Genomic DNA, 18,381 nt, shown 5'->3' with positions numbered 1-18,381 from the left:
ATGTCTCACTGTTAGCTAACAAGATAGCTAAAGGTGTGAACAGCTAGGGCATGTCTAGTGTCCTTCTACACCATATGATATCACTATCAGAGGTTCAAGGAAAGATGGTGAAGTGGTTTTTAATTAAATAAATATTATGCATTGAAGAATTTCTAATGGAAAGTGTCATATACACCATCCAAATTACTTGCATATTGCTCTTGAAATGCTATTTAGTATTGTCTAGGCTCTTAAATTACAGAGGTAAAAATATTTCTCTGTATGTAGTTTCAGGAAAAATAAGAACTAAAATTTACCTAATGAAGAATGAGATCCCAATATATCCTCAAAATGACATACTCATGTCCAGAATAATTTCTGTGCTCCAGGAGTAAGTAACTAAATTATCTGCGGCCTATGCCCTTTAAAACCCTGTCAACACGTTTCCATTGATTTTTTTCTCAGTCATTATCTCTGAGTGGAGGATAAAAGCATAATGATGTATACAGTTTTCATATTCTTTGAGAGCTGGTATCGAAATGATAGCATGAACTATCTCTCACTAGGAGGACAAAGAAGTCATATTTTCCTAAAACTTTTAAGTTGTTATATTGGGTTTGACATATGTATGCATAGTTTAAACATAATTTAATATAATAAGCCTGTAAAGTTATCTTATAGATATTATAACTTGTAGTCATCTAATTAATAAAGAATTAGCAATCTAGACATGTTAAGTAACCAGTTCAAAATAATAGTAAGTCAGGAATGTTAAATAACCTCAGACCCATGACACCTAGGGGTTTCAGTTTCCCCATCTTTTTCTGTGTTTCATGTGATTGGTCATCTTTTTATTATAACATTAATAAATAGTAACCTTTGCTCCTTAGGATTCTGACTACTCTGTGATCTAACCAGGATAAAATTAAAATCAATGCAGGCTTATCAAGTAACTATAACAGGCATGGACACACTGGTCACACAAACCAGGAAAGGAAATGTAAGATCATGTAATGGTGGGATATATAATTAATAAGCGTAAAAGGGAGGGTGGCCTTGTCAGGTATTAATGGGAGAAGAGGCTCTTTGTCCTGTGAAGGCTCAATGCCCCAGTATAGGGGAATGCAAAGGCAAGGAGGTAGGAGTGGGTAGGTGGGTGGGGGGGAACATCTTCATAGAGGCATGGGGAGAGGTATTGGCGTAGGGGGGTTCCAGAGGGAAAACAGGGAAAGGGGATAACATTTGAAATGGAAATAAAGAAAATATCAAACAAAGAAAGGTAGTTTAGTCTGTAAAAATAAATCATATACGTAGTATCCTCTTAGCCACCTTTAACTTAACTCAGAAAAGTTTCCCATAACTTTGTGATGTCATGATAACAATGGCCAGTAATAAATTCTTTGCTATTTTCTTTTCTTGAGTAAGATATTTTTTCATTAATAATAGAGAGTGAGCAATGATTATGAAAAATACATATGTTCTGTGTACTTATTTACATTAATGATCACATATATTCTATATACAAGAACACGTTTGTAATGTATGTATGTATGCCCATGTGTATTCTAGGTATATAAGCTAATAAACATTTTAAAAAGTCAGCCTTGGGAATTCTTAGTCATAGTGTTATGAGAAGTAGGATGAAAAATATATAAATTTTACAGATTCATTTCAGTTGAAGCTTTCATATATAATGTACTTTATAAGCAAGTCACACAAATAAATTTTGTCTAATTTCTACTTGCAAGGAATTTGCCCTCTATTCATTAAGCAAAAGTGCATACATGATTAACTTTTATATTCATGTGTCAGATGATTGTAAAAGGTCAGGGTGTGATAAGAACTGTAATACTAATGGCTAAGGATTTATGGCAGGAGGAACATTAGATTATGGGTAGGTCTTAGTTATAAATGACGTTTGATGATTTCTCCTGAAAAGGATACTGATGCCAGCAATATAAGGACAAGCTTTCATGGTTCACAGCAACTAGAGTGAGATATCTTTATCTGAAGGTGTTTTGGGGCAAGAGTGCTCTAATAGAGCAAAGTTTTCACCGTATTTTAAATACTGCCTTGTATTCCTATGGATTACATAGGAAGCTGGGATCTTATTTTTATGTATGCTCTTTCATTTAATAAGATTCCATCCAAAATATGATATCCATAAAGTCTATGCACAGATCCATAGTTGAGTGTTTTTAATGAATTGATTTACTTAGTGAATTACTGTGTGGTGTATGCACCTATGTGGGCACAAACATGCAAAGGGCAGAAGAGCTTTATGTCTTCTATGCCTTCATACTCCATCTTATTCCCTCGAGAGAGGATTGTTCCTTGAGTCTGGAGCTAGGCTGGTATCAAGCCCCAGGGATTCTTCTGTGTCTTTCTACAGCAGTGTAAGAATTACAGGGATGCATTTTTGCTCTTTGATGTTGATGTAGAGTCTTATCACAGACTCATGATTATTTTCCAAGTGTTCTTGTTTACTGAGCCATTACTCCAAATTCAGTGGAACTTTTTTTTAAAGTGCCATTTATGCAAGAATTTTATTCCTAATGTTTTTTTTTCTTTTTTTCTTAGATTTTTCTTTATTTACATTTCAAATGTTATCCTCTTTCCTGGTTTTCCCTCCAAAACCACCCTCTCCCATCCAACCCCCTACTCACCAACCCACCCAGTCTCTCTACCCGGCCCTGGAATTCCCCTAAACTGGGGCATTGAGCCTTCACAGGACCAAGGGTCTCTCCTCTCTTTTATGACCAAGGCCAACTTCTGCTTGTGCTTCCTTTGTTCTGTGAATTATATCTTGGGTGTTCCAAACTTCTGGGCTAATATCCACTTATCAATGAGTGCATACCATGTGTGTTCTTTTGTGATTGGGTTGCCTCACTCAAGATGATATTTTTCAGTTACATCCATTTGCCTAAAAATTTCATGAATTCATTGTTTTTAATAGCTGAGTAGTATTCCATTGTGGAAATGTACCTCATTGTCTATATCCATTCTTCTGTTGTTGAGTTTAGCAGTTCCTCAGAAAACTGGACATTGTACTACCAGAGGATCCAGCTATACCAGTCCTGGGCATATACTCAGAAGATTCTCCATGTAATGGAGACATGTAATAAAGACACATGCTCCACTATGTTCATCACAGCCTTATTTATAATAGCCAGAAGCTGGAAAGAACACAGATGTACCTCAACAGTGGAGTTTTCCTAAGCACTGTATAAAGAATGGCACAGTCTCTTGCCTTTTCCTGAGTTTCTAAGTATAAAGGAAAGGAAAACTATAATGCCTTTCCCTTTAATATTCCCAGAACAAAGGGTGGTAAATGTCAGCATGTTTCTGTAAATCATGTTAGGAATATGAGTGCACATTTAAATATTTCTTTCTGTAGATAAATAAAGGAAAATAATAACATGTCTGCTCTGCTTCTAACTGTTGTCATTACCCAGATCACAAAAGTTTTACACAAAATAGACGGACACAATATCCTACTACAGTCTCAGCTAATCTGAAAGGAAAGGACACTCAGCTATATATTGATTTTGTTCACCAAAATCTTTACTCCGTGAAGTATGGAGAATGGATGATACTACATATGTAATGACATATGTAGCACATAATAGATGTTTTGTTGATCTCTATGGGTATTTATTCACAAACATAGACATTCTTCAGGATCTTATAAGATGCTGAGACAATATGCAAACTAAAAAGTCCATGCCACTTGTAGAGAGAAACAAGTTCTTGATAGTGTGTCTTAGAATAGATACAGGACTAAGGGAATAATGAAATCATTCCCAAAGTACCTAATTATTTCATAACATTGTTTGTGAGCCTTACATTTTCATCTTTGGCTGTTTGAGCTAGCTGAAATAATGCCCTGCTGTAGCTCTTAAATATTAGTGTTTGATCCACCTAGTATTTAAATTATGTGCCATTTTGTTTAGACTATGAGTCAATGGCTCTAATCTATTTTTTCTTTATCATATAGAGTAACTGACAAGATCTATGCAGAAATTAGATCCTGATGTAAACTTGGGTCTTTAAACAGAATAGTTTTTGGACTTAAAGTAAAATTACAGTGTAGTTATATTCTTTCCTTACCATAGATTGAACAAAAATAGTCCAGAATTGAAGTAAGCAATGTAACCAAGCATCAAATTTAAATGTTATACACTGTGTTTATGGTTAGCTTGCTGTTAGAAACTCACTGAATTATATCAGAATGCTGCGGCCTAAAGAATGAGAAGCAGCTCCCTCCTACTGGACACCCACTTACTGCTGTATTAAGCACTTGCTGTTCTTACGGATTTTCATTTGCATGTAATGCTTGCAGGTGCACCCTGCCTCCACAGGATTATAGCACCCATTTTGTCTTTGATCTTAAATTTTCTCTTCTCTGATCATGAAGCTTCTATTTTATTTTTTTTATTATTCATGATGCTATAAATTATTATCCCCTCATCTTTCTTCCATTCCTCCCTTCCTTTTTCTCTCTTCATTTATTTCCTTTTCTTCTATATATATTTCTTGTTGTTTTTAATCAATTTGGAAACTATATTTATTGAGTTAGCCATCACTTCTATCAGCATGGGCACAAATTCTAGGAATACATAGAAATATATAATAAATAGGAATAAATAGAAATAACCTTGGAATCAAGAAATTAAAAATCAAATTCACACATTTCCACTTATTAGTTATTTAACTAAGTTCAAATTATTGAACCCCTCTAAATCTAAATTTTTTTATGTAGAAAAATATCTATGAAATAATATTTCTGCATTATAGTTGCAATAAGAATAGACAACCTATACATAGACATTAATGGCCTTTTTATCATTTTATATTAATTATTTTTATACACTCCCTATTTTATTCCCCACCCTGCCAACCCCTGTTCACACTCTGACTGTTCACATCCCGTACCTCCTCCTCTTCCCCTGTCTCCACGTGGGTGTCCCTACCTTCAACCCCACCTGACTTCTAAACTCTCCTGGGCCTCCAGTCTCTTGATGCATCATCTCTGAATGAACACAGACCAGGCAGTCCTCTATTGGATGTGTGCTAGGGGCCTCATATCAGTTGGTGTATGCTGCCTGTTTGGTGGTTCAGTGCTTGAGAGAATGGGGGAGGGGGATCCAGGTTGAGATTGCTGGTCCTCCTACAGGGTCGCTCGAAGGCATTAATGGCTTTAACAAGTAGCATAGTGCATGTTAGTGAGATTTTAGAGGCAGGAATAGACATCACACTACATTAACCCTATCATGCTTAGTTTTGTTTAAAGCACACCACAGACCCAAAGCCTCAAGGATGGGATACCTGTAGCTGAAAGAGTGGTGAGGAAATTTTTGTCTTTTAGTGATCAGTTAGGGCAACTTTTTATAGATGAATAAGCTGGAATATTCTCTAGTACCTCCTGTCATTTTTGTGCATGTGTAAAATAAAGGTACTTTTCTATCACACACCACTGAATGGATAATGAAACTGTCATCTCCTCCCATAGCTGTTATCGCAATATGCTTGAATACCTTGATAAGTTGATCTATTTGTTTCAATATTGCATGTCTTAATTCTGCTCTCAAAGAACTCCAGTTTTAAAATAAGATAAGAAACATGGCCATGAATTTGTTTAATTAATGCTAATAATGTTTATAAGAATTAAAAAATGAAGAAAAGAAGAGGCTAATTTGTTAAGAAAACCAAGCAGATGCAATCACTGTTGGCATTAATTATAGCTCACTGGGGTTTTGTTTAGGCAGGTTAGCAGGTTCCAGGTCACTCTGTTTTCTTACAAAATAGCCTTAGTTATCTTACACCATTATTAATACAACAAAAAATCGTGTTTCTTCTATTTACCCATCTAAACTTAAACACAGATATTCTCACTAGTCCCTTGTAAAGCCAAGACTTCTGAAAGACAATCAATACCATTAATATTTTACAATTCCTTACAATTGTAAGCCATACTCTATAGATACCTCCTTTGTGTTCAGAAGCTCATTCTGTGGAGGTCATCTTGACAAGACCAAGAATTTCTGCAGAGTCAAACCTTTGCACTTATCTAGGAGGGCCTGTATGGATAAGGTAAAATGAGGCTAGAAGACCCAACACTAATTTATGAACAGCACTACTCTGTGGACTGGGCCTTCAAATTGCATAAAAACATTTAGGTAAATACTGTCTTAACGATGGTCTGTATTCCTGCACAAAACATCATGACCAAGAGGTAGGTGGGGCAGGAAAATGTGTATTCAGCTTTCATTTCCATACTACTGTTCATCACCATATAAAGTCAGGATAAGATCTCACACAGGGCAGGAACTTGGAGGCAGGGGCTGCCACAGAAGCCATGAAGGGGTGATGCTTACTGGATTGCTCCCCTTTACTTGTTCAGCTTACTTTTTCAAAGAACCCAGTACTACCAGCCCAGGGATGACACCACCCACAACACTCCCCCTATCCTTAATCACTAATTGAGAAAATGCCTTACAGCTGGAATTCATGAAGGCATTTCCTCAAGAGAGGCTCCTTTCTCTGTGATAACTCCAACTGTGTCAAGTTGACACACAAAACCAGCCAGTACAAATACCAACATTTATCGCATTTATCACTCTACCCTTCCAAATGTGGATAAATGTGGATGCATTATAACCAGAACCCTCTTGCACTTGCTCCCATGTCTTACTGTCATAACATATATTCCTCAGAAACTTAAGCCCACATAATCCATTCTTAAGTTGCTTTTTGACTGATGTTTTGTCTAAGCAGCTTGAAAAGCAAGTAGCACACCTTCTCTTTCGCCTTCATTATAGAGTATCCTTCCCTGCTCATATATTTTAAACATGTCATGGTATGGAGCTTTCTGTGGAGATTTTTGTCTTCTAAGTTTATTTTAAAAGTCCACATACTTTTAATTTGTCCATAAAATTTCAAATTATATTTTACGCAAATTTCCCCATTCATTTATTCTTTAATGTATGTGTCCTTGTTACAAAGATATTTGTAAGATTTTGCTTACATATAGCATCATGCTGTAGTAAACAACTGGAAAGAAAATTGAAGTAGCAAAGAAAACCTATGTTCAACTATCCATTTGTTTCTATACAACCTGTTTTGCTTTTGTATTTCACTCCCAGTTACCCGATAAAAATAGTCACAGGGAGTAAGAGTTTATTTTGGCTCGTTTTTTTGAGATGTTTCATCCACTGCTGTGTATTTTTAATTATTTTGGACCCTATGGGAAGACTGAAGAATCTGATGGCAAATGGAAATCATAGAAGACAGCTCTTATCTTGTGTTAACCAGAAAGTAAAACACAAGAGAGAGGAAAGAGTCAGTACCCAGCTAGCCTTCAAAGGCACATCTCTACTTCCTCCAGAGGTCCCACCGCACAGTGCTTGTACAACTTCCCTGCAGATTTCCATTTTCTGGAGACCAAGCCCTGAACAGAACAGCTTGTGAATAGTTTGTATTCAAACTATGATACCTGGATGGGGTCCACAGTAGTCACTGGAAGTCTATTTCCATTTAATCGTGTATAAAAGAGTTCTTTTATATCATTAATTCATAAACTAAAAATTTCATCCACAGTTAGCTCACTTGATAGAACACGAGACTCACATATCAATTTCAAACTATGTATTTATCTATCATCTTACTAAAAACCTCAAGTCTTGCAAATGCTATGATATTACGATGGACATATAATTTTAGTGAAGTATATCTATATAAAGTTTCTGTCAATCTCTGCTATACCAAGCCTGTATAATTGTATGTATCTTAGACTAAGAACACTTATTCTATATATCTTTTTCATCCTACTTTCACATTTTTCTGATCTTTGGACATTTGCATTTTCCTCAAATAGCTTATACTATTTAGAGAAAAATATATGTAAAATGTTTCTAGGCCAGATTTCTGAGTCAGGGATTATATTCTTTTTTTTTCTTTCTACAGCTCTGGATTTGTTGGAAGATTTGAGTGATTTACATAATTTATATGGGTCATGTTTATATGGTATTATAATGGAAAAAGCTTGCATTTTGGAATCACAGAACTCATTGAAGGGCCTCATACTTTCTCTTTTTTCTTGGTTATTTTTCTTATTTACATTTCAAATATAGTCCACCTTCCTGGTTTCCCCTCCAAAAAACCCCTATCCTGTGATCCTGCCCCCTGCTTCTATGAGGGTACTCCCCTAACCACCCACCCACTTAAGCCTCACTGCTCTAGCATTCCCCTATGCTGGGGCATGAAGCCTCCACAGAACCAAGGGCCTCCCCTCTCAGTGATGCCAAATAGGTGGTTGGCCCATCCCTCCACTAGGGACCTTGCCTAATCACTGGCTATGGTCTCTACATGTTCTATCTCCCCTTCATTGGGTATTTCGGCTAATGCCATCCCCACTGAGTCATGGGAACCTCTTGGGTCCCTGGCATCTGGGACTTTCTAGTTGCTGTCCCCAGTTTCCCATCCCCCACTGCTATACATGTCTAATATGTCCTTCTCTGCTGTTTTCTCCCATTCTTGATCCTGCCCACCATTTCCCCCTGCTCCTCTCTCCCTCCTATCTCTCTCCCTCCACCTCCCTCCCTCTACCTCCTGTGATTATTTGTTTTCTTCCTTCTAAGTAGCCAAAGATGCTTCTATCTAGCCAAAGATGGCTTGAACCACCTGATCTTCCTAATCTTCCTTATCTCCCAAGTGCAGGTTTGTTAGGTATAGACTACTATGCCTAGTTTAGTTAGTTTTTCTATCACTTTTACCTTAGAAGATGAAAAAAAGCTCTGATTTTACACACACACACACACACACACATGTATATGTGTATGTGTATGTATGTATGTATGTATATGTATATATATATGTATGTATATATATATGTATGTATATATATATATATATATATATATATATATATATATATAAAATTGAGCTATTGAGCTCTAGGGATATTGGGGAAGGGAATTGGGACTCTAGGTACAGGACAGTAACTATGTTGGAAAAAGTCATTAGGAGTGAATAAGTGGCTATTATCCCAAAAGCTCAGAAAACCCAAGATACAACTCACAGACCACATGAAGCTCAAGAAGAAGGAAGACCAAAGGGTGGATACTGTGATCCTTATTGGAAAGTGGATCAAAATACTCATGGCCCACAGCCAACCAATTGAATGAGCATAGGGTCCCCAATGGAGCAGCTAGAGACAGGACCCAAGGAACTGTGGAGGTTTGCAGCCCTGCAGGAAGAACAATAATATGTACCAATCAGTACCTGTAGAACGCCCAGGGACTGAAGCACCAACCAAAAAGTACACATGGAGGGACCCAAAGCTCCATCTACATATGTAGCAGAAGATGACAATTTCAGACATTGATGAGAGGAGAGCCCATTGGTCCTGTGAAGGCTCCATTCCCCAGAATAGGGTAATGCAAGTCAGGAAATTGGGGAGGAATGATCAGGGGAAGGGAGGATATGATAGGAGGTTTTTAGAGTGGTAATGCAGAAAGGGATACCATTTGAAATGTAAATAAAGCAAATATCTAATAAAAAATGAAAAAAATATTGGTCCAAATGAATACCTTCTTCTTATAATGCAGTCAGTCTCAGATACATTTGTAGTAACACAAAATATGTTATGTCAAAACAAACATAAGTCTTCTGTCTATTGGATAATATCTTTTAAACAAAATGTTTAATATATTTTATATAAAATATGATCTTCCTTCCCATTCTTCCCTTCAGCCTTTATTCCAATATATATATGTATATATACATACATATATATCATATACATAAACATAAACATATGCATACACATACACATACATATACATAACTTTTTGTCTTTTGTCTATGGTTCAAAGCTGACTAGTTTGTATTGGATAGCAAATCATTTCTGAGAGAGGCAAATTCTCTCTCTCTCACTAGTCATTAGTTGTCTAGGAATGGAACCCTGTGAAACTTGTTTTCTTCTACATTAGCTTCTTTATTGATTCTACCATTGTTCAGGTCTTATTTATGCAATCATTTTTAGGAGAGACCATTTCAGGCAGACTTCCTAGTATTTTGGATCTGACATTGTTTCTAGCCCTTCTTCTACAGTATTTTCTGAGCCATGGACACAGCTTCTCATGATTTGTTGATCATTACACTGTACAATTGTAGTTTTCAGTGATGGTTTCCATTTTCTGTAAGTAAAATTATCTTTAATGAGAGTGAGTCTATATATATCTGTGGGTATAAAGTTTAGGTTTAGCATGAAGTATAGTATTATGCTGGTTTAACAAAGTGACAATATTAGATTCTTATCTAAGTCCCTGATCCCACTATCCCTGGGAAGTTTGGCTTGAGTTTCCTTCTGTCAAGTTCACCTAAAGTCTAATTACACAGTTGTTGGGCAAGCCAACAAATGAGTGCCACTTATTATACCTTTATGAATATCTTGTCATATAAGTCATTACTGTACTTCATAGGTGCTGTAGGTAGATATAGTTATTAATTACTTCCCTTGCTTGGGACAAAGGTATTTTCTGGTGTCATGGCTGTTGACTAAAAGAAAGAGGATTTCAGTTCAGTTCCAACTCAAATAATTAATCCTATGTCTTAAGTGTGTGATATCTATAGAAATAAAGGGTTTTATCTTCAATTTCTAAGAGGCAACAAATATCAACAGTGATAGCCTACTTTTTGGGGGACTTATTTGTCCTACTCTTACTACCAACTTAAAAAAAAAAGGATTCTTGAGCCTGATACTGCAGTATTTGTTATTCCATAGTTCTCGTGGAGGGTATAGTTCTTGTGGAGAGTATTGTCAGCCCAAGTGATGCACATGTATGAACACAGGCATGTATATTAGTGTGCTGGTGCTTGTGTTTGTATGTGTGTGTGTGTGTGTGTGTGTGTTAGACTTGGGACCTGGTCTTCAGATAAGTTCAAGGATGAAGCAGTGAACAAATACCAGAAAACTTTTTTATTTTATACTCTACTCACAAAGCTGAAGACTTAAAGTACATAAACCCTAAAATATGTTAGTGTAGAGTGGGTTAAGTAAAATATTATATATTAATTCTTGGGCAAGGTTTACTTAGAAAGTCTTTCAGTGACTTGACAAAGTACAGCAGTGGGAGTTACCTGGGAGTTGGGGGTTATAAAATGAGGAGGATGAGTGTGGCATCATCCTGAGTGAAGAGAAGCCTTAGGGCTGTTCATGAAAGAATGATATTACTATATTTCTCTTAAGATAAAGAAGTCTGTGAAAACTCCGGTGATCCTATAATGTGAAATGAATATATGTATTAAGTAATCATTTCTCTTGTTGTGCTAAGTTTTAGTGATATGAAATACATATAAATCAATACTACCTTTGCTGAAGGTGGGACATTTGCATGAATAAAGCACCCAATAAACTCCCCTGACAAGATTATCAAAAATATGACCCATCAAGATCCATTACAAAATAGGCCTGCGATTCAATAGGAATGAGCAGCAACAATTATTAATGTCAGTAGCCTCTCATTCTGAATATTTGGAAGCAGGAACCCAAAATAGGATTTTTTTCTGTGTACTTTACCTAATGTTCTTGAATAGCACACTCAATGAACATCCGGTTTGCTAAATATATCCAGCAGCTCTTTCTCTGATGCAAGCAGCCTCCTTACTTTGATAAAATCTTCCAGCTTGTCATGACTTTGTTGAAAAATATATTGGCTTGAAATTCTCAGCTGCTACCTAGGTTTAAAACTACATTTTTCTTAACATGGATACAGTTAGAGATGGTATAAACCACAAAAGTTTCAATTTGGAAGAGAAATTAATTTAAACCAAGATGTTTAGGAGATTTTGTAAGCTTTAAGTACTGACTTTGTGCCACATGCCTATTAGGAGTGTTATTACTCCCATTTAAAGAACAATCCAGAAGGAAAGGAAAAGCGGCAGTGCCTAGCAATATAGCTGCTTTGTTTTCATGTGAGTATATTATGAGATGAGAATATTAGGAACAAAAAGGACTCAAAATGTTCTGTTCCTTTTCCATGATAATTGGTCAAAATATGTTATTTCTCTTAATTTTACTGTTAATAATTTGATTTCAAAGTCTTTGGATGATGTCAAATAGAGCATGCTAGACAGTTTTTTTGGTAATAAAATTTATATCAAGATAATTGTACATTGAGAGACCACAAAAGATTACCAGTTTACAAATACTATTAAACAGTTTATGCAAATGAAGCAGAAGCCACAACAGCACAGCTGAAATATACTGCAGTTCAACCACAAAGCAGGTTCAAGTCCTCACTTTTTTTCTTTTTTCTTTTTTTGCTCTTTTTTTATTCGATATATTTTTTATTTACATTTCAAATGATTTCCCCTTCCTTTGATCCCCCCTCTCTGTAAGTCTCAAAAGACCTCTTCCTTCCCCCTGTTACCCCATCCACCCCTTCCCACTTCCCTGTTTTGGTATTCCCCTAATTTGCTGCACTGAGCCTTTCGAGAAACAGGGGCCACTCCTTCTTCTTCTTGGACATCATTTGATATGTGGATTGTGTCTTGGGTATTCCTAGCTTCTAGGCTAATATCCACTTATTAGTGATTGTATACCATGAGTGTTCTTTTGAGACTGGGTTACCTCACTTAGGATGATGTTCTCCAGCTCCATCCATTTGTCTAAGAATTTCATGAATTCATTGTTTCTAATGTCTGAATAGTACTCCATTGTGTATGTATACCACATTTTTTTGTATCCATTCCTCCGCTGAGGTACATCTGGGTTCTTTCCAGCTTCTGACTAGTATAAATAAGGCTGCTCTGAACACAGTGGAGCACGTATCCTTATTACATGCTGGTGAATCCTCTGGGTATATGCCCAGGAGTGGTATAGCAAGATACCCCGGAAGTGACGTGCCCAGTTTTCTGAGGAACCGCCAGACTGATTTCCAGAGTGGTTGTACCAATTTGCAATCCCACCAGCAGTGGAGGAGTGTTCGTCTTTCTCCACATCCTCGCCAATACCTGCTTTCTCCTGAATTTTTAATCTTAGCCATTCTGCCTGGTGTAAGGTGAAATCTCAGGGTTGTTTTGATTTGCATTTCCCTAATGACTAATAAAGTCAAGCATTTTTTACGATGCTTCTCAGCCATCCGAAGTTCTTCAGGTGAAAATTCTTTGTTTAACTCTGTACCTCATTTTTTAATAGGGCTATTTGGTTTTCTGGGGTCTAACTTTTTGAGTTCTTTGTATATATTAGATATTAGCCCTCTTTCTGATGTAGGCTTGGTGAAGATCTTTTCACAATTTGTTGGTTGCCGATTTGTCCTTTTGATGATGTCCTTTGCCTTACAGAAACTTTGTAATTTTATGAGGTTCCTTTTGTCAATTCTTGATCTTAGAGCATACAATATTGGTGTTCTGTTCAGGAAATTTCCCCCTGTACTGATGTCCTCAAGGGCCTTCCCCAGTTTCTTTTCTATTTGCTTCAGAGTGTCTGGCTTTATGTGTAGGTCCTTGATCCATTTGGAGTTGAGCTTAGTACAAGGAGGTAAGGATTGAACAATTTGCATTCTTCTGTATGCTGACCTCCAGCTGAACCAGCACCATTTGTTGAAAAGGCTATCTTTTTTCCATTGGATGTTTTCAGCTCCTTTGTCGAGGACCAAGTGGCCATAGGTGTGTGGGTTCATTTCTGGACCTTCAATCCTGTTCCATTGATCCACCTGCCGGTCACTGTACCAATACCATGCAGGTTTTAACACTATTGCTCTGCAGTATTGCTTGAGGTCAGGGATACTGATTTCCCCAGAATTTCTTTTGTTGTTGAGAATAGTTTTATCTATCCTGGGTTTTTTTTAAATTCCAGATGAATTTGAGAATTGCTCTTTCTAGCTCTATGAAGAACTGAGTTGGGATTTTGATGGGTATTGCATTGAATCTGTAGATTGCCTTTGGCAAAATGGACATTTTAACTATATTAATCCTGCCGATCCATGAGCATGGAAGATTTTTCCATTTTTTGAGGTCTTCTTTTAATAGCAACATTTATTTCCCTACTTTCTACTATATATGCAGCATGTTCTTCATTTCTGTAATTTCTTCATCTTAAGAATAGTATGTAATAAAGAAAACTATACAGGATATAATTTGGGGAGTGTTTGACCTTTCACATGCCATAGCTCTCTGGAGATTTGTGGATGTTTCTTTGTTGTTACCATCTACCCACTGCTTCTTATAAGTGGCCGTAGTTTTACCACCCCTTAAACTCAAACTGTTGGAAGAATCTGACCTGATTTCAGTTTCTGACTGCAACAATTAAAGCTGGTATAAACAATCAAGCAGAGGTTTGTGTGTTCTTAGCTCTTCAAAATCAATATGTGAAGTACAGTTCCTGGGTTGTACAATAATAGAAAACTTACTTTGGTATTTGTTTTTCAAAGAAACTTGTGAAATTGCTTTTCAGAGACACTGTGCCGTTTTACTTCCTCCCAGTAATGTCTGACTTTAGGAATTCTTTGAAATGTCCTGTTTTTGTTTTCCTAAGAGGGGTGATATCTAATTGTGGTTTTAATGTGAATTCCCTGATGGCTAATGCTTTTGAAGTTTACTATGTGTGTTTTATTTTTTAATTTTTGTATCAGTGTACTACTTTTGCTTAAATATCTCATCAGAACATTGCTCATATTAGAGCTAGCAGTTGTATAGGTGCAGGGCGTTGCTTTGTTCTGTCAATTTGACACAAGCTAAGTCATCTTTGAAGAAAAAAACCTTAACTGAAAAATTGCTTCTACTACATTGCATCGGCAAAGTTTGTGGAGGTGTTTTCTTCATTAAGTGCTGATGTGGATGGGACTGTCCATCCCACTGTGGGTAATGTCACTCCTGGGCAGGTGTTCATGAATTCTATATGAATGCAAATACAGCAAGCCTTGGAAAGCACGTCAGTAAGCAGCATTCCTTTACATTCTCTGCTTCAGTCCCTCAACCAGGTTCCTTCCCTGAGTGAGCACTACCTTGGCTTCTCCTGAGAAGAGAACAGGCTGTGACAGACTATGATCAGGACATGTGTAGCCAAATAGACCCTCTCCTTCCTAAGTGCCTTTTGGCTATGTTGTTCATTACAGGAATTAAAAGCAAATTTGGAGTTGGACAATTGGAATTTTCAACAATTTACTTTTGAGAATTTTTATATATTCTAGGAAGTAATAACTTGCTAAATGTGCAGGTGAAAATATTTCCTAACTTGTAGCTTGATTTTGTTTGTTTGTTATTATAATCCTCTCAACAAGGTCTTGAGCAGGGCAAGTGTTAATTTTTAATAAAGCTTTACTCCCCAATTTTCTCCTCTATGTATTTCTCTATTGATGTCAAATAAACTCTTTTCATGGCCCTATAGGACAAAAATCCTTTTGTATTTGTGGAATAATTCTGTATAGTTGCTTGTTATAAACTGGAATATCATCAATCTCACATTTTCTGTGTAAAGCCATTGGTTTGTATGTGTCATTTTTGTTGTTGTTTTGTTTTTGTTTACTGTTGTTTTTAATCTCCTCCCTTTGATATTTACATTCTCTGGTATCATTTGTTGAAAGAAATATTACTTCCACTAAACTGCTTTAGCATATTTGCCAAAACTCAAGAAAACATGAGACAGTCCTTCTGATTCTTGGCTCTGGTCCACAGGTGTCCATGTCTGAACACCTGCAATAAGCAAACATCATTTATTGCAGTGACAAGAGTAAGCAAGTCTGAAACTTAAAAAAATGTTTTTATGCTGTTTTTCAAAATTATTTTGTGTTCTAATTATTTTCCTTTTACTCACATACATTTTAGAATAATATAATCAATGTATACAAAAACCTACATACTATCAAATTCATATTCAAATTTTTCAATTTTTGAGTAGCTTAATAATCACAGGATTTTGTTTGTTTATTATTCACAAATCTTCACTGATAAAAGATATCTGATATGTGTATGTATTTGTCAAGCCTCTAACTCTACACATGAATTCATTGAATTTTCAGAAACATTGTCATAGATTCCAGGAGATTTTCTTTTGAGACAATCATCATTTCTAAAAGGAACAACTTAATTTCATTTCCTATAAGTGTTCCTCCTGTTCACTGTTGGGTCCTGTTGCAGTGGCTACAATATCTAGTACTTTGACGTATATAATGGGAAGAAGGCACAGAATCATCTTGTTTGGAATTTAGTAGTAGATCATTCAATTTTTCAACTCAACGCCAGCGATTGTACTGTTTTTTTTGCAGATACTATTATCTAATTGAGGAAATCTCCTTTGAGTTGGCAGTATTGATATGATCACATAATAAGCTGTATTACATTACACATAAACATTTTCACACATAAAAAGCTGACCCTTCACCTATTTCTTTTTTACTTTTTTCCCTTGGTTCCTTGTGAATTGCATATTACACAGCTAAGTCCTACTATTATTCCCCTCCCCTCACACCTGTATCCACCCTTTACTCTTGCAACCCAATAGAGAAAAAAACTTATCGAAACTGCAGTGTGTCACAGTGTGTCCCAAGCTATACTTTTTAGTCCATAACTCTTTGCTTGCAAATGTTCATTGCAATGACTAATCAGCCTGGCAAGAGGACTCTAGCTTCTGTTATTCTATCGACACTGCAGCATCACTGGAATTGCTCTTATGTATCCCGTTGTTACCCTGTGCCATGAAAATTATGTAGTTTTCGATCTATAGGACCATGTACTTCATGCACTTGAGCAGTTCAAGAGCATTATATATTGGGATAGGTCAGTTCAAAGCCCTGGATCTAGGCCTGAGAATTTTTGAGTTGGTCAGCCTACTGGCTTTCCCACTTTCATGTCCTCAGGTCTGGCTCACCAGCAACCCCAACACCAGCGTCAGCTCTACTGTGATGCCTGAGGTTCAGGGTCAGCTCTCCAGAATACTGCAGCAGGGGAGGGACATGACCAGCTTTCTTGCTCTATCGTCCTTCAAGTCAGCTCTCTTGCCTTCCCTAGATGGGAAGGAATTGGGGGTTGGGGATTCTCTTCCTTATCTAAGTCATATCAATGTCTATAAGTTGTGGGGCCTATGTTTGTGCCCTCTGGGCTGACTATCCTATGCCCAAGCCCCACAGGGTCACCTCCACTGTGATGCCCAAGCTAGATTAAGGGCCCACTCTCCCCAGTGCTGCAGATAGTGAAGTGGCAAGGCCATTTCTCCTGCTCTCATGACCAGAGGGTCAAGTCTCCAGTGCACTGCAGGTGGTAAGGGGAGAGTGGGAACTAAGGTGTCTGGCCTGTGTCCATACCACCAAACAGGAGAGGAGTGGTAGGGCTAGTTTTCTCATGTTATCCCCAGGGCCAGCTCACCAGCAACTCTTATAATATGCAGAGTACACTCTTCCAAAATATTGCAGTTGCCTAGGGGTGAATCAGTACTACTGCTTTCATGTCTGTATGATTAGATCTCCCATGATGCTCAGGTGAGGGATGGAGCCAGCTATCAAACATCAACATGTCCCTGAGCAGCAGCCAAGACCTTTGCTGGTAAGAGACCCTGCTCCAGGCCATGGACTCAGACATGGATCCAAGGACAGCACAGGCCAGATCCCCATCATGGTCCCAGGTGGTATCACAGTCCCTCACTACCCTCAAGTCTCCAGTTCTGCCTCTCTTCATTGTACCCACATCTTTCTTGTTTCCCTTCCTCTCTCATTTCCCCATCACTTACTTGCTCCACTTAGTGACACATGGGTTCTCAGATGGTTTGAGGTCATCTCAGGAGTGGTCTCAGAAGTGCTATTCCCTGCTCATGCATTATGGCACTTGGTGGAGATCATCTTGGCTATTGCTTGCCCCTCAGCCCCCTAGGCTTGTGTGGTGCCAGTAGAGACTGGTGGTTATCTCAGACTAGCACCCTGTCCCAGCCCCCTGGCACCTGTCTTGCAGTAGTCTCATGCTCACTTCTTGGCCAGCCCTTTTAATAGTTGTCTATCTCAGACTCACTCCAGCCTGGTGCCCAAGGTACCAGGCAGGGTTCTTCTAGACTCCAGTGTGGCCCCTCTCCTGGCAGCCCATCCTGGTGACTGGTGGTTGCTCCAGGCTAGCTCCCGTCCTGGCCCTTTAGAGCCAGACTGATAGAAAGATTGATAGTAATTTCAGGCTTGTTTTTTTCAGTGAATTTTAGGATACTAATCATTCAGATAGATGTTTATGGGTTAAAACACTGAGCATTAGACATAGCCTCTCTCCTCTGCCATTTACTGGTGTACTTGTGACATCAGCCACACCCGCAAGTCATCTAGGGGCAGAGGTAGATAATTTTCTTGTGTTCAACATTACCCTCTTTTCCTTGAAGGCAATGTGATGAGTGTTACAAATTCTGGTCTAGTCTTACAGATCCCTGTA

At 37.6% G+C, this 18,381-nt stretch overlaps 1 protein-coding gene and 1 non-coding gene across 3 annotated transcripts in view; one reads left to right on the top strand and one right to left on the bottom strand.

Moving 5' to 3' along the window:
- Window positions 1-18,381, top strand: part of Grm5 (glutamate metabotropic receptor 5) — a 551,762-nt gene that overhangs the window by 44,447 nt on the left and 488,934 nt on the right. The gene's annotated exons all lie outside the window — the stretch shown is intronic.
- Window positions 18,153-18,285, bottom strand: LOC127676582 (small nucleolar RNA SNORA17). Its single transcript, XR_007976045.1, has one exon. It is a non-coding gene; the product is annotated as a small nucleolar RNA SNORA17 (small nucleolar RNA).

Source organism: Apodemus sylvaticus, chromosome 1 (assembly GCF_947179515.1).
Source record: "Apodemus sylvaticus chromosome 1, mApoSyl1.1, whole genome shotgun sequence".
NCBI lineage: Eukaryota > Metazoa > Chordata > Mammalia > Rodentia > Muridae > Apodemus > Apodemus sylvaticus.
Note: the sequence above shows the minus strand (reverse complement) of the source record. Positions and strands in the feature narration are given on the sequence as shown.